The sequence below is a fragment of the Pelodiscus sinensis genome, chromosome 1 (genome assembly GCF_052426305.1).
Source record: "Pelodiscus sinensis isolate ZL-2025 chromosome 1, ASM5242630v1, whole genome shotgun sequence".
NCBI classification, from domain to species: domain Eukaryota; kingdom Metazoa; phylum Chordata; order Testudines; family Trionychidae; genus Pelodiscus; species Pelodiscus sinensis.
Genome location: NC_143052.1, coordinates 39,628,140 through 39,644,621, shown reverse-complemented (window position 1 = coordinate 39,644,621; position 16,482 = coordinate 39,628,140). Strand labels below are relative to the sequence as shown.

The following is a 16,482-nucleotide window of genomic DNA, read 5'->3' as shown; positions in this document are numbered from 1 at the left end:
TGGAACCAAGTCATTTAAAACTTGCTTCAGGGCCTACATCTGGCCAAAGCTAACTTGTGAAGATGTGGGTTCAGAACAACCAAGGAATGTGCTGATTCATTGCCACCGTGGGCAGTTTGCAGCCCTTGTTCCAACTAATTCAAATCAGGCCTAATGTATTTATACTTGTGTAGCGCCCCCTCTCCACCTGGTTACCTTCTTTAAAGCCAATCTCCTTCTTTAAAGGTTTGGATGGATAGGTCTGGGTTCTTCTGGATCCCGCCATCCACTCAATTTTATTCTTTCTGATTGATTGATTTATTTGGCGGTGCCTCCACCCCCCTCACTCTTTCCTGGCAGAGTCACCAGGGCAGCTTGGGAGGAAAATTCTAGCCCAGGGTAATCCCCACCTATCTGACAGATAGTTGGAGACTCCCAGAAAATAGCACAAACACATACACTATAATAAACACAGTTATATTAAACAGGAGACAAATATAACAGAAAAGAATAAAATACTATTTTTAGGGTCACCGGTGCCCAGCAACTGTAAGATCAGTGTCCCGTTGGTACGTGTACTTTGTTGGGGCCCTTGATGACTGTTGACCACAAAATCCTTCTCTGCAGTGGTTTAGCCGTGGGGCTGACTAGGTCCAGTACAGCCCAAAGGACTCACAAATGGGAGAAGGCAGTAAATCCCTCCATAGTTTTAATATGCAGCAGGTAATAAAATCCCCAAACAAATTCCCTGACTTACTAACTAAAAATTGGTGCACTCACAGGCTACGTCTACACTGGCCCCTTTTCCGAAAGGGGCATGTTAATTTTATAGGTCGTAATAGGGAAATCCGCGGGGGATTTAAATATCCCCCGCGGCATTTAAATAAAAATGTCCGCCGCTTTTTTCCGGCTTTTGGAAAAGCCGGAAAAGAGCGTCTACACTGGCCCCGATCCTCCGGAAAAAGCGCCCTTTTCCGGAGGATCTTATTCCTACTTCGAAGTAGGAATAAGATCCTCCGGAAAAGGGCTTTTTTTCCGGAGGATCGGGGCCAGTGTAGACGCTCTTTTCTAAAAGCCGGAAAAAAGCGGCGAACATTTTTATTTAAATGCCGCGGGGGATATTTAAATCCCCCGCGGATTTCCCTATTACGACCTGTAAAATTAACATGCCCCTTTCGGAAAAGGGGCCAGTGTAGACGTAGCCACACACTCCACGAATGAGCCTCAGGTTGAGAGATGACTCAGTCACTGCAGAGGGGCTGCTCTCTTCTGGCAGGGATCCTCTTCAGCCAGGAATCAGGCTGCTTCTGTCCCAGAATTTCCCCTCACCGCAAAGGGGTGCAGGGCTCAAGGTGCAGGCCACACAACTGCACCAAATTTCAACTATAACCTCCTAGCCCAGCATTCAGACACACACACAGCAGGCAGCAGCCCTGAACTTGCTGCTAGAGCTGAGCTGACCATGCCGTGACTCCTCTCACCCAGGGAGCTGGAGAGCCAACTCAACCTGGCTGGGGAAGCCTCCCAGAAAACTCCACAAACTGGGAATCAGCATTGGAGACATAAAACCCAGCTGTGAGGGATCCTGCCTTCAGGGTCCCTAGAGGCTAGTTCTCAGGGGGAACCCTGCATGCAGGCCTGGGGCTTACTAGCTCCCACACAGTCTCCCCTTGCCCTGCTGGCTCCAGACTCCCCTCAACAATGGTCTCTCCTTCCCCCTGGGAGGGGCATCTCACTCCCTACGGGTTGCTGGGCAGCGACTGGCGCTAGTAGGGAGGGGGAGCCAAGGCAAACTCAGAGTACCTCTCCCTGAGCTGCCAGCAGACAAGGCCTGGGAATCTAAGTAATCTCCTTGGGGGTTACACTTGCTTACCTTGAACTGACTAAAAATATTAGCTAGTATAATTGTGACAGATGGCATCAATGTCTGACATTGACTTTGGCTGCTGCAGTTATTGTTGGCTTCAGTATTACAGGGGTTGTATTTGTTTCCCAAGTAGATATTTAGTATTTGAGCACTGTGTCCACTAATCTTTTCCTTCAATATGTGAATTTTTTTCCACCCATGTGAGGAATAAATTTTTATGTGCACTCAGGTATGAGGGAATATTCACCACCAGTAGAAACAAAAAAAAGCTAGTGTAGGTGAGATATGGTCTACCAAGCCTTTTGATCTGGCCCACGAGCCTCCCCCTCTCCCTCTGCCGAGACTCCAAGGCAGGTTCTCTAACTGCTGCAGCCCCTGCCTGTTGAAAACATCTGGTGGCTCCCAGGTGCATGCTCCTGGCAGAGGAGAAGGGAAGGTTGACACAGTACTCCTGCCAGAGCGTGCCTCTGGAATCCCACTCCCTCCTTGCACCCCCTCTTACATTCCTCCCCCAAGCCAGAATTCTCTCCTGCAACCCTACCTCTCCTACCGTGCACTCTAATCCCGTGTCTCAGGTCACAACCCTCTCCTTCACCCAAAATGCCCCCTCCAGACTCCACGCCTGCTCCTACACTCCAGTCCTCAGCTCTGAGCTCCTTTCTGCACCCCACCTCCATCCCATACCCTGCACCCCCTCCATAGAAAAGTGTGGCCCTTGACCACTTAACAAAATCTTGGAGTGCCCCCCATCAAAAATTTGCCTCTGCACTAGATACTCTAATGGAAATCTGTATTTTAATAGGTGCCAAATAGCAGGCAGGAGAAAACAAGTAGGTGGCATAAACTGGGAGTGAGAGACTGACACTTTATAGAATATTTCCTAATGTCCATGTGTGTATGTGGCATAATATAAGAAACAAATGTCAGAAACGAGATGTGTTATCTCACTGTTATAAGTGAACTAAGAGGCTGCGCTCCCTGCTCGCTACGCTCACCAACTCCTCCTCATTCTAGGGGTAGATTGCCCTAGCTCTCCCCCCGCCGCAGGGGAGGGCCAAGCTGAAGCATAGCAGCCCTGGCCTGCTGTGCCCCCTCCCCAGGCCGAGGCTAGCCCAACCCTGGCTCTCCTCTCTCACTCCCCTGCTGATCAGGCAGGGACGAGGCTGTGCCATTCTTGGCTCTCCCCCACTCCTACCCCAGCTGCCGGGGAGGGTGAAGGCTACATCAGATCTGTTTGTACCCTCTTCTCCTCCACCCCCCCACACGGCCACCAACGAGGGCCAAGGCCACACCAGTCCCAGCTCTTTTCTCCCGGTCACCAGCGGGGAGAGGGCTGGGGAGCAAGGGGACCAGGCCAAGGCATCACCAGCCTCCTCTCTCTTCCTCCGGCTGAGGCACATAGCCCTGGCTCCCCACCAGCACTGAGAAGGAAGGAGAGAGACTGGGACATGACAGCCCCCACTCCGAGCACTGGGGAAAGCAGGGGGAGGAAGGGAGAAGGCAGGCAGGATGCAGAGTGATGCGATGATGTCTCTCTTATCCCACAGGGAACTTTTTTTTATATAGAGAGCAATAACCATCCTGTGCCAAGGTAGCCATCTCCCCATGAAAGGGGTATATAATGGATGAACGTGACCCTTGGCTGATTTTTCTGACAAGTATGAGAGACTGCACTTTTGCTCTAAATTCAGGTACCCATCTCACTTTCTGTACCATGAATTGCAGTGTCATTCTAGCAATGGTATGCATGGAGGTGTTTCAAGTATATTTATTTTATCGTTTGCTCTCATTTTTAGTAAAAGCACATATAAGCTGGTGCTAGCTAGGCAAGTTGCTACCTGACTCACTTGAAGAAACAAAACTCTGACCTTTTGAGAATGTAATGGAAAGCAAGGGTAATTTAGCATAGGCATGTGGCAGACTGTTACATTCTTCTGGAGTCTGCTAAACAGCTGGTGAAAGCCACAGTGGTCATAGAGAGGGCTCAGTACCTGTAGGGACACAAGGGATACAGAATCTTCTTACAAGTATCTTATTTAGCTTTGATACATGGTTCATTGAAAAGACACAACTGTACTCTACCACATTTTTTTTTTTTTTTTTTTTTGCTGTTTTTTTTTGTATCCTTAGGATACACATCAGATCATGGAGCTGTTACAGTACGGTTGTTATATTTTTCTAAGATCTTCATTTTTGCTTTGTATCCCTCTCCAGCACTGGAAAATGTGTAAGCTTTTAAGAGATGTAAATTAGTACAAATTGAAGTCATAAGTGCAAATTTTGTTAAAATTGTGACAATGTGTGACGGTTCTCTGTAAATTAGATTACCAAATGCTTTTGTACAAGACAATACTGTTTACATGATGGGTGAAAGATTATTTTACATATCTGAATGAAGACTAAATGGAGCTGTTAAATGCAGCTGCCAGCAATGGTCAGAAATTTTTCTGGCTTGTTTTTGATAGAGAGCTGTCACACTTTATTTTTATTATTAATAAATGAAATACCTTCCTTGAAGGGATCAAGAGGTAAATGCCATTAAATTATTTCTACCACAATCAATTATTTTCATAGGGCTCTCATTAAAGACCTATAAAGACCAAAACGGCAATAAATACGGGGTCAAGCCAGCATGAATTAAAAGGAAGTCAAGAATGGTGATGACATAGAACTGGAGCACTCCAGTTCTGGAAGAGACCCACTTGTAAAAATCTTGTAATGCACATGCACAATACGTAGAGAGGGTCCCCATATTTTTAGGAAGTTCTATTTAAAGAGCAGTGGGCTGTTACGGCTCATGTAGAGTAACCAGCTCAGCAAACCTGGCCTGCTAATTCACTTGTGGTGTTTATGGCACTTACGGCTAGTGGTAGTAGACAGAGTGATTTGGCTGAAGTCACGTTCTTTCTTGACTGTTAGCTTTGTTTTAAACATAACCGTGTTAGATCTTGAGGAGTACAACCCACAAAAAATCAGTTGTAAGGGGCTACTGCTATCCTCTTCAGTGGATCCACACAGTCTCTCTCTACAGGGAATTGCAAGGGAAAGCTGCTTTTTAGCATAATGGAGGAAGACATTACTGTGTGCCATTTCTGGCAGATGTAATAGGAGTAAGGACATCTATCTTCAAGGGATGAGAAACACAATTGTCCCAGTTCAGCTCTTTGGTCAGATGCTGTCCAGGAGATGACACCATGCTGAGAACTGTTAAGGATCCTGCTGTCTATCAAACCATAAGGGTGATTAGCAGCAGTCAGTCCCTGGAGGTACAGGATAATCTTTTAGTGATCTTGGAGAGGGAAAATGAGAAATTAACAGAGGCTTGAAATCACAAAGGAAGGACTCATTGTTTCTTCTCTAGATTTTTAAAGACATTCCTGCTGAGAAGGAGCAGCTTAGCTGGCAAGCTTGAGAAATTCTATTACATGTTGAACCTTTCTAGTTGGACACTCTTGAGACCTGACTGGTGCCAAACTAGAGAATTTGCTGAACCAGGGGAGGTCAATATTGTGTAGCAGCATTATCAACACTTCCACTGCTTACTAAGCTCCTAGAAGACATTTGGGGTAAATTTGAGCTAAATCACGACACAGAACACTGAGAGCCAGGACTGGTGGCTGTAAACAAATTTTATGGGACTGCAGGAAACTTGGTCACGTCCATGGTAAGTGGATATCTGGCTAACCAAAATCATTCCGAACCATGGATGTTCTCAAACCGGAGTGCTGGACTAGAAAGGTTCAGCCTGTACTAAATTCTCATACATTTGGAACAATGATGTTATAAAGAATTGATCACCTAAAGAACATAAGGGAAGTTTATCAAAGGTCTGTGAATCTGAGATGTATCAACACTCTAGGAGATGAATTTACACTGTTACAAGACTTCTCAGCAAAGAATACTAGCTATACTGTTAAGCAGCATGTAGATGAAGGATGTGAAATCCCATTTAATTGGTTAAAAACATAGTGTTTAACCAGTTAATCTATTAAAGGGGAAACAATGGGGAAGGACAGGTGTTCCAGCCCAGCTGGAGCAGTCCTTGCCTGCTGCAGGTGTAAGCTGCAGGTGGAAAGGATAGAGAGTTCCAGCAGCAGGTGGTCGTGGGTGGGTGCTGCTTCTGGGTATCTTCACATCCCTAAGGTAGATATACATTTAACAAATACGTTTTTGGTAAGCCGTGCATGTTTGGAACAGTGCAAATGTGATGAACCCCATTGTCCACAAGTTGCTAAAGGCCATTTGTAGAGACTATAAATGACACATTGAAGGTTTCATTTGAAAAAATTAGTCAGGGATAGCTTTTCTGCCTCTTCATTTGTCTCTGTTGTTAATAGAGCAGTAAGAATTTTTGTATCAAATAAGAATGGGGGTTTATTTTTGAACATTCTCTCTGATTACTTCATTAGTCTCAGGGCAAAGTACAAAGGTAACATTAAACAAAGTGTTGACTGCAGTCATGCAGTGACTAATTACATGAAAGGGTAAAGTTCTGTTGGTAAACTGGGAAAGGAACAGGTCTGTCAACATTTTTAGTACCTTATCAACGTGAGAAGATTTGGTGGGAGACAGATTTTTCCTGACTGAATATATATTAGATTAGGATTAAGAAAGTCATCTGCACTAATAGACTGGATTTGTATGAGGGCTAGTAGGTGGTGGCAGAGAGATCAGGAGTTATGAAATGCCTTAAGGATTATCATAACACACAGCAATAGTAATCTAAATAGGAATGGAATATGTGGTCACATTCTATTTATTTTGGGCAAAGGGACTATGCAAGTTGATATTTGAGTGTAGGAACATAAACTATGAACATAAACCGATCTTAGAGCTCTGTGGTGTGCAAAAGCATCTGCCAGTGGCTGATAATAAATTCTGGCTGAAATGTGCTGCCTGATAGAGAAAATATTGATTGAATCTTCTTTAGTGTTTGTAGGCTGTGTCATATCTGACATAGTCCAAGCCTGGAAACTGAAGTATGGGTGTCATGTAAGACTGATGATTGATATGGTCACTGTGAAAAAGTAGTATGTTAAAAGAAGGCACCCCATCGTTTTTCTAGAAAGCATATTGGGACTGCCCCTTCCTTGGAACTTTGTTACTTTTACATAGAGACAGCTATTTAATTCCCTTGATTTCCTCAGAAATGCATTAAGAGAGTATAACTGCCTCAGGGCTCAACTGATTCAGTTAGATACTTGGTGAGAATTTCAATTGGCCATGAATACATTGACTTCTCTGTTTATTTTTTTGTATGATGTGAAATCAATTCTGTTAAAGTAAAAATGTGTCAAACTTTAGCCTAACTACATTTAATAGTATGCTACAGTATTACAAGTATATAGAAATATATAGGTATTAATTATCCTTGCTATACCCATAGGTATTTCCCAGATGGGAAGACTGAAGCACACAGAGGTTAAGTGATTTTTCCTAGGCTAAGCAGTAGAAAATAAAGGAATCAGGGGTTATAACTCAGAAATTCTTAGCCTCCCCAGGTTTGTGCTTAGTACACTAGATCATACTGCTCTAAAGTTGAAAATATGAAGGCTGAACCTATTTCATGCAAACACCCTTAACACTCAGTTCTAATTCCTTTATACCCATGCTTTCAGAAATATTTGTTTCCTGTTTCCTTTTGCAGGGGGTGTCATTTCTTTGTCTTGTTCTGGTTCCTTCAGAATATTGCATTGATCTCTCTGGGGATCAGCATTCTGTGGGTCACCATGGCAACGTTTAGAAAAATGCATGCTGCAGACTTGAAGCTTCATTTCTGTTATCCCTGTGAGCTCTGATGATTTGTGAACTCCTCGGACTAATGGAGGTCGGGAGGGGGGAAGGTAAACGAGGGAGCTAAATGTATCTTGCACATTAAAATCTTTTGCATGTAATTTTTGAGGCCCTCTGCTGTTATTGCTCAGTGATATACAGCAGCAGCATCTAGCATTTTCATGGTATGCTGCTGTGACTCTCTTCTGAATAAAGTGATCTCTCTGTTCTTATTCCACATCATTTTAACATTAGTGTCTTTGTTGTCTCCAAGCATTCCTCATTTTCACAGAATATCGTGAAAGCTGTTGACAAGGAAAAGATTGCTATGATGGAAAAACTTAATTTGTTGGCAATAAAATTTGACCACATAGGTTGATATCACATTTAAGAGTGAGCGCTTGCATTAGTGCTATTTCCCAGTCATCTTTAAAGAAGAACCAGGCGAACCTTAAAGAAGCCAGGTGGTGGGAAAGTGAACTTTGGAGTTTTATTCTGTTGATTTGAGAGAGAGAAAAATATTCCAGCACAGGGAGATTGTTTTATTATTTCAGTACAGTAGGCTTTGTGTCTGCATGTTGAAATAATGTATCCTAAGATGTAAATAAATAAACGTGCATTTCTCCATAAAGGGATATTTCATCAAAAATTTATTGAAATAAAACAACTGATGTTTGAATATCTGTAGACCTCAGACTGAATATCAGGTGTAAATTTTTAACAATGAGGGAAATTATCCATTGGAATCATTTATCAAGGGTCGTGATGGCTTTTCTACCACTGACTATTTTAAAAGCAAGATTGGATGGTGTTTGTTTGGTTTTTTTTAATTAAAAGATACTCTGTAAATTATGTTGGGAAAGTTCTCTGGCTTGTGTTATACAGGAGGTCAGACTAGAGGACTATAATGATCTCTCTTGGCATTGGAATCTATGAAAATGCATCACTGAAAGTGAAGCCTCTCAGGTTCCTCAGGACTGCTCATTGGTTTTAAAGTTACAGACTATCATGGCTACCCCTGTGAGTTCTTTTTGGATTGTGACATTGGAGCAGAGAAATAGTTAAGTCCTTAAGGAGTTCTGACTTCCTATTGTAACTCTAAGTTTCAGCATTAATTAACCATTCACTTAATGTAATGGAGCACATGTTAGCTTCCTTCGCTATGTTCAGAATAACTAAACGGTTTAAAATTTAGAACATTTGTAATGGCTATTAATGTATATCTACTCAGAAAGGAAATGGCCAGAGACAAGTCACAATAGAAATTCAGCATGTTGACTCTACCTGTGAAGTATGTATGGTTGCTGGAATAAGAAGTATGATGGAAGTAGTGAGCTTTTTCTTTCTTTTCTTCTGGACCAGAGGATAAGAGTTTTTAGGACTCGGTCTCATTCCCACTACCGAGACCTACAAAACTCTATCTTTGTTGGAATACTAAATGGCTGTTTTATCTATCCATACCTGGTGACTTTGCAGAGGAAAGGGCTAAAGTTCCTATGAAGCCTTTTGGGAAGAATAGGTGATAGGCCTGGTCTCCTGGCTGAGAATAAAATAGATATTTAATATCTAAAACTGGTGGTTATAAATTTGCCTATGGTATACAGTCACTGCCCTAACTCACTGCCTAGGGATAACTTGAGTTTGAACAGAATTATAAATAGTGAATTTCTACGTTACACACTATTCAAAAAAATCACTGCTTTTTATTTTGGTTGGTTGGTTGTTGGTTTTGGTTTTGGTTTTTTTGGCCTCGCTGTGGAATTCAATATTTCCTTCTGTAGTTTCTAAAATCCATGCTCTGAAAAGGATAATGCAGTAGGCAACCCTTTTAAACTTAATGAAAAATATGGAAGCAGCAGGGAATGGATATCCAGCTGGAGGGGAGGCGGGAATCAAGTGGAAGCTTTTCCTCCCCTACTCAAATTGGTCTTACTCATGGGGTTTTTATGGTACCACAGTCACATACTTAAAAATAATTATTCAGTAATTCTGCTTCATTTCCACACAGCAGCGATAGAAAATGTCAAACTCTATGCAGCCAGTCAATTACCAGGGTCCCATGTGGAAACTAGTGTACTATTAGTAAACCTTTAACAGATAAGATTATTTTGGTATCGGTGTTTAATTAGGATTAGAATTCTGTGATCGGATACCAGTATAAAGTTTGAATAATTTTTTTTAAAATCCTGCATATTTTTCAAGGTTAAAAGTCGAGGGAAGAGCTGTTGACTAGTTTGAGAAGGGAGTCTTCATTTTAATAAAACCCTGTCTTAATACACATTTAATGGGGAAAAAAGTTTAAATAATTTTAGAGTAGGAATTTGTAATAATTTAATTTGACAGCAGTGCTGTGTTGTCATTAAATAAAGTGGATGCTTCACTTTTAACAAAGGCTAATGCCAACTAATAGTTAACAGAAATAATTAAGAACAAGTTGAATTATACTATAAACTCTTCAGCCAGGATTGTATTTACCAGTTGTTTATTATTCCTGGTATGTTAAGCACCTCTGACTCTCATAGTTGTCTCAAGCTACGTCACCCTCTCTTTGATCTTGCTTACTAGCCAGGGTGGAGACTATATTTTGATTCCAGGATTCCTTGGAAAACAAGGTGTTGCAAAAGCTATTGGTATTTTACAGGCAGTTTTCTTTCTTTGAGAAACTAACCAAATGGCAATGTCTCGATTTACAGTTTGTAGTACAGTAGAAGGTCAGTGAAAATCTGGTATGCTGATTTTTATGGTGCAGTGCAATAGTGTACATCTTATTGTAGAACGTAGACACTAAGTACAAGTTAGTGAATATTAAAATGAAATTAGTAGACAAAAGGAACATAAGATTGTTATTCCTGGGGGATTTTTGCACCAGTATGTAAGTGCAGAATTCATGTCCCCTGCAGATTTTTTGTTTCCCTGCAGAATATTAGATTCTGACAGGGAAGCTGGCGGTGGAGGGAGGGTCACATGCCCCTGCTCTGCAGTGAGTGTCAGTTCGGGCATTGGGAGAGATGTAAATCACCACCTTGTGAGGGGTGTGGGAGTGGATATGTGTGTTTTATCCTTTTCACTCGATAGCATGGTGTCCCCAGCACAGAGGGGCAGAGCCCTTGTGTGTTACTGGAGCAGGCCTGGCACTTACACTGTGTCAAGTTAGGTACAGCTTTGCTGCTATGTCCATGTTTTAAAGGGAAGGGTCCAGCAGGGTGATTTCACGCACACCTGCTTTCTGAGTAGCCAATGGCTTGTGCTCCCCACTGGTAGGCAGTCCTAGTGTGCGCTTCTTGTCCTTGTTGCTGCATTCACCCTGCAGAGGTGTGGGGTTCACACAAGCCACTGTAGGGAAATTGAGGAAGCCTTGGCCGGGGCAGCATTTAGGTGGGTCATGGTGGCTAGGAACTAAGGCTGTTAACTAGTGGTTAATCAATTAGTCGATAGGCACGTCCTCATCCACCTTTGAAACGTACAAGAGCCTCAAGAGCTCTTGTACATTTCAAAGGAGGAACGGAGAACTCGGCATACAGCCTGGGGCCAGTGGGAAGTCTTTGAAATGCACAAGAGTCCACAGTGGGAGCTCCATGTTATGGGCTTCCCTGCCCCTTTGAATCATGTGGAGGCAGCAGTTTCAAAGGGGCAGCGGCCACACAGCTGATCAGCTGTGCGGCGGCTGCGCCTTTGAAACTGCCGCTTCCGTGCGATTCAGAGGGGAGGCAGGGGAGCCTGGGCTCAGTTGGGGACTCCCCAGCTGTTCCCCAATCCTGGGGAAATGCCACGGGCTTAACGGCAGCTGCCCTTTCTGAATTGCGCATACGCAGTGCAGCTGCCACCTTGAGGTTTCAAAGTAGCGGTGCTGCCTTTTTGAAGTACCTCTCCCTGCCCTTTGCAGCCTCTATGAAACTCTTCCACTAGTTGACTGGTCTTTAACATCCTTACTAGGAATAGCTAAATGGGTCCTGGAGTCAGTTCCCCTTCAGAGAAGCAGGAAGCACCTGCACCTCTCCGAGGGTATGTCTACACTGCGTTCCTCTTTCGAGAGAGGAATGCAAATGCAGACAAGCGAAATTGCAAATGAAGCGCGGATTTGAATTTCCCATGCTTCATTTGCATAATCGCGTCCGGCTACTATTTCAAAATACCCTATTTTGAGTTTTAAGAAAAACACTGTGTAGATGAGCTTATTTTGAAAGAAACCCCTTCTTTCGAAATAACTGTTAAATCTCTTTTTTTGAGAAGTAAGTGTTATTTTTGAAAGAAGGGGTTTCTTTCAAAATAAACACGTCTACACGGCATTTTTATCTCGAAATAGGGTATTTCGAAATAGCGGCCGGATGCGATTATGCAAAAGAAGCACAGGACATTCAAATCTCCACTTCATTTGCAGATTCGCTTGTCTGCATTTGCATTCCTCTCTGGGAAGAGGAATGCAGTGTAGACATACCATTAGGGAAGAGACTGGGAATAGACCCACTAAGCTAATGCATTCTCTAAATGGACTCATCTCTTCTCTGCCTTCCTCCCCATCTCTCCTATTTTAGGGTAACTTACACCTCAATCCTGCAGTGAGGATCCATATGGACGCAGGGGTTTCTTTTGCTCTTTACTCCTGGGGGAAATCACTTGATGTCTGCCTTGTTACAGATATACTTGCTGACAAGTATTTTGACATAAATTACCAAATGAGTCTGAGAGGGGTAGCCATGTTAGTCTGTAACTTTAAAAAACTAGTAGTCCTGTGGCACCTTAGAGACCCATAGGCATATGCATACCCATGAAAGTTCATGATTTCTATATATTTTTGTTAGTCTCTAAAGGGTATGTCTACATTGCATTCCTCTTTCAAGAGAGGAATGCAAATACAGCTGAGTGAAATTGCAAATGAAGCACAGATTTGAATTTCCCATGCTTCATTTGCATAATCACGGCTGGCCGCTTTTTCGAAATACCCTATTTTGAGATAAATGCTGTTTACATGTGGTTATTTCGAGGGGAAAAAAACCTTCTTTCGAAATAACGCCTTACTCTTTACAAAATGAGGTTTAAGGGTTATTTCAAAAGAAGGGTTTTTTCAAAATAACCCCATCTAGACTGAGTTTTTTCTTTCGAAATAGGGTATTTCAAAAATGCGACGCGATTAGGCAAATGAAGCACGGGAATTCAAATCCGCAGTTTCATGCAGCTGCATTTGCATTCCTCTCTTGAAAGGAAGCAACTACTTGTTGTTTTAAAATAATTGAAACTGCCATGATTACATTGTGTTACTGACACAAATAAAATATAAACACTTGGCAGAATTTTAAAATATTTGGAACAGAAATTTTTTTTTTTTGTGCAGAATTAACCCATTCTTTAAAATGTGTAAAAAGAATAAATATCTTAAACTAATTTTGATCAGCAGCCTGGTATCCAGCTTCTCTTTTCCCCCAGTAACCATCACAGACTCCCCAGCCTCAAGGTCACAATGGTGTGTGTATATGTAAGAGATAGGACCCTGGTGCTGCATCTAATTTGTGTATAGCAGTAATTTGCTTGTGGAAGTGTTTAATTTTCTGATCTATCCATCTTGCATTCTTTCCCTAAAATAAAGGCAGACCCTAACAGAGAAGCCACAGGGCAGAGAAGTAAAATCAGATAATTTCGCCAGAAATAAGGGATTTGAATGTAGGGTTTGCTTTCCTGCTGGTGGTCAGGTGAACTGGGGGAAATTATGAGGAACATGCCAAAGTCAGTACCTCTGGAGTGCCACTCTTGATATTAAATTATATCTATAGGTGTGTGTGTGTATAATATATAGGAAATGAGAGCAAGAGAGAAAAATAAAACTCCACTTATTTGCAAGCTTCCTTTGGAAGTGAGGCATTGTGCATAATAATATGCAGCAGTCACACTCAGGGTGTGTGAAGGAGCATGGTACTGTTGGAGGTGCCATTATTTGCATGAAATGAAAGACAAAGTTCCTGAGTGCTTGTAGTCATTAAAGATCCCATATAGTGTTTTTCTAAGAATCTTATTTTGCTTCAGTGATTTGGCCCAATGCCAGCACTGGTAATTGCCTTCTGCTGATCTAAAGTGCTCGGTTTATTTAATTGGAGGAGGGTCCTGTCCCAAAAGACATTGTAGAGGTTCCTGGTGCCAGTACAATGGCTGCTGTGTTTCACCCTTACTGATTACAGTAAAGGGTTAAGCAATTCCCAGTCTATGCAGATCAGAGTTTGTAACTCTGTGTAAATCACTCTGAGGCATGCAAAAAAATGTGTCCAAAATCAAATAGCCGTAGTAATAGGCATAAACAAAGGGTGATTAATAAAATGCTGATCATTATCAGACTAACAAGACCACTATGGAAGTCATTAGAGCTGTTATTATAATACACTGGAATGTATAATGGAGAAATGATTGGCTTGCAGTGAAAATTCAGAGAAGTCTGTCTAACTTAAAGACCAGCTGCCTGCCACAGGCATCTGTGATATGTACTGATTCTGGGAAGCAAGGTTGGATGGGACAGTTCCAAACCTTTGTTTTGTGACTCTCTCACTGTCCATTGAAGGCTAATATAAACAAATTCTGATAAAATATTAAATTCAGTATCTTGAGTAAAATCCTCTTGCATACCCACTGGAACACTTGCAACCAACATGTGCTGTGCAAGTAACCCCAGTGTTCCAGCATGTCCTATTAATATTTATAACGTGAAGTTTTGATTAGATCACATAAATGACACTTAAAGCCATCTAATACAAAAAGACATGTTGACTTGCTATTTAGCCATTCGAATTTATGCACTGGCTTTATACTTTTTTTTATATCCTTCCAGCAAGGCACAGGATTGCTAACTAAGGAACGGTTTTAAATAAGCAAACAACATTCCCGCTGTACAGAGCTATTTTTAAAGGTTGAGGAGGAATTTGTTTAATCACTTAATTGACCTGTTGCATTTTTTCCTGATGTGCTCAGGCCTTACACAGTGACCTGTGTTGAAATCGGTGACTGAGCTTTTCAGCTTCTTTGGATTTTCCCTGATTTTTTTTTTAAGCACAGAAGCAACAATCTGACCTTTTTTTCCACTAACTCCTCTTCTCCAGTACTAAGTAAACATATTTTACAAAATGAAAAAATTGAGCAAGGTGACCTAGGTTTGATCTTTTGATAACTTCCTTAATCAAAATATCAAAGGTATTTAATCTTAAAGCACTGTTTTTTGGCTCAAAGCACAATGAATGTGCATACTTTAAATTCACTGCCAGACACACACTTCATTAAGGTCTGAGGCTACGTCTACACTACGAGTTTTGCCACAAGAGCCTATGCAAATGAAGGGTGGATTAGCATTTTCTTGTGCTTCATTTGCATACACTCTCTGTTTTTGTGCTAGGGGTTTTTGCGCAAAAACAATCAGTGTGGACGTTTCCTTTTTGCACAAAAACCCCTTTTTGCACAAGATCGGTATATCTCCTTTTTTGAGGCATAAGGATCTTGCGCAAAAAGGGTTTTTTGCGCAAAAAGGAAACTTCCACACTGCTTGTTTTTGCGAAAAAACCCCTAGCGCAAAAACGGATCGGAAGAGAGTATGCAAATGAAGCACGAGAAAATGCTAATCCACAATTCATTTGCATAGGCTCTTGTGGCAAAACTCAGTGTAGACGTAGCCTGGACTAGTTAGGTCCCACCAGTGTTGTTCTCTTTATCATGTGCTATCAGTTATTTCAGTGAATTAATATGTGCACAAGACAGACAATTGTTATGCCTATTCTATTTCATGTGAAATTCTTGGATAGATATTGTTTTGTTTTCCATTCTGATCAGTCTCTCAAGACAGTTCTTCTTGTCACATCATCCTCTGTAAATCTATGTGCACAATATATATGTGTGGTATTGTTTTAATTGCTAAACTGCCTGAAGGCTTATCTATAAATACAAAACTTGCATTGGTTGAACTAAAGGCCTGATATTAAGACAGTATAAATTACAGGTGTAAACTAGACCAATATAAAACAAGTTTAAATGCGTATCGGTCTCTGATTCTAAGCAGTCAAACCTGTTGGTTGGCTCAGTGATTGAAGCCGAACATAGGAAACTGGGGTGCAAGGTCAGAACTGAGGTCAGTTTGTAGATGAGCTGAATTAGTATTGTAATCAGAGTCCAGATGCAGGGTTGAAGCTGTGTTGGAGTTAGTCAGGGTCTAGGGCTTAGAATGTAGACTGGAACATGTCAGTAATGGTTTGAGCAAGGTTGGAGTAATATGTGGACAGGGCTAGAGTGGACTGAAACAAAGTTTGGGGCAAGTCTGGGAAAGTCACCTGTTGAAGGTTAGGTAGTGCTGTGGAAGCCTAGGAAGTCTGATAGACTGTGAGGCAGCAGGAGGATTCCTAGCCAGATAGTGCTGTTGAAGGGACTTCCTTCAGCTGGCAGGGTCAGTGAAATACCTGTGAGGGATTTGAAACAAGACAGAACTATGTAGTACTTTAAAGACTAACAAGATGGTTTATTAGGTGATGAGCTTTCGTGGGCCAGACCCGCTTCCTCAGATCAATATGTGGAAGACAATCAGCACAACCATATATATCAAAGTGATACAATTAAAAAAAAATGAACGCATGTGAAATAGACAAATCAAATTTTAGAACAGAGTGGGGGTGAGGGGAAAGGTAAGTTTCTGTGAGGTAATGACATAGGGGTGATAATAGGGGATTTGGGCAGGGCAAAGGGGGCTGTTTAGGCTTTGCCTGCTGTAGCATTCCTCATGGATGAGTCACTGAAGACAGGCTCTGTTGGAAGGGTGACTTAGCTCTGGTTTGCCTGTGGGTTTGCCCACAGTAAGAGAGTGACCAAAAACAAGTTTGCACTAATTTGCAGTTTAATATTACACCCGC

At 41.9% G+C, this 16,482-nt stretch overlaps 1 protein-coding gene across 12 annotated transcripts in view; it reads left to right on the top strand.

Moving 5' to 3' along the window:
* Nucleotides 1-16,482, top strand: part of PLXNB2 (plexin B2) — a 351,000-nt gene that overhangs the window by 206,195 nt on the left and 128,323 nt on the right. The window contains exon 1 of one of the 12 annotated variants that reach the window (XM_075928325.2): nt 3,394-3,537. The exons of the other annotated variants lie outside the window; for them this stretch is intronic. The gene's annotated coding sequence lies outside the window, so the exon portion shown is untranslated. Of the gene's footprint in view, nt 1-3,393; nt 3,538-16,482 lie in introns of those variants that run through there. 12 annotated transcript variants of the gene reach the window in all.